Here is a 205-nt window from a genome sequence, read left to right on the forward strand (position 1 = left end):
GGGTCCTGCAGCTCCTGCTTTATCCGCTTCCTGCTGGGGGGGGCCTTTCGCCGAGAACTTCGCCGGTACTTCCGAGGAGACAAAGAAGGAGATTCAACTTCTTGCTGCTGCTCGCAGTCTGCTGCTTCGAGTTCAGTGCGTGCTGCTCTGCGGGCCGGTGCGCCTTCTGCTGCTGCTGCTGCTGCTGCTGCTGCTGCGGCTGGGG

This window comes from Eimeria tenella, genomic scaffold, assembly GCF_000499545.2.
Source record: "Eimeria tenella Houghton genomic scaffold, Eth_scaff2721, whole genome shotgun sequence".
In the NCBI taxonomy this organism is placed as follows: domain Eukaryota; phylum Apicomplexa; class Conoidasida; order Eucoccidiorida; family Eimeriidae; genus Eimeria; species Eimeria tenella.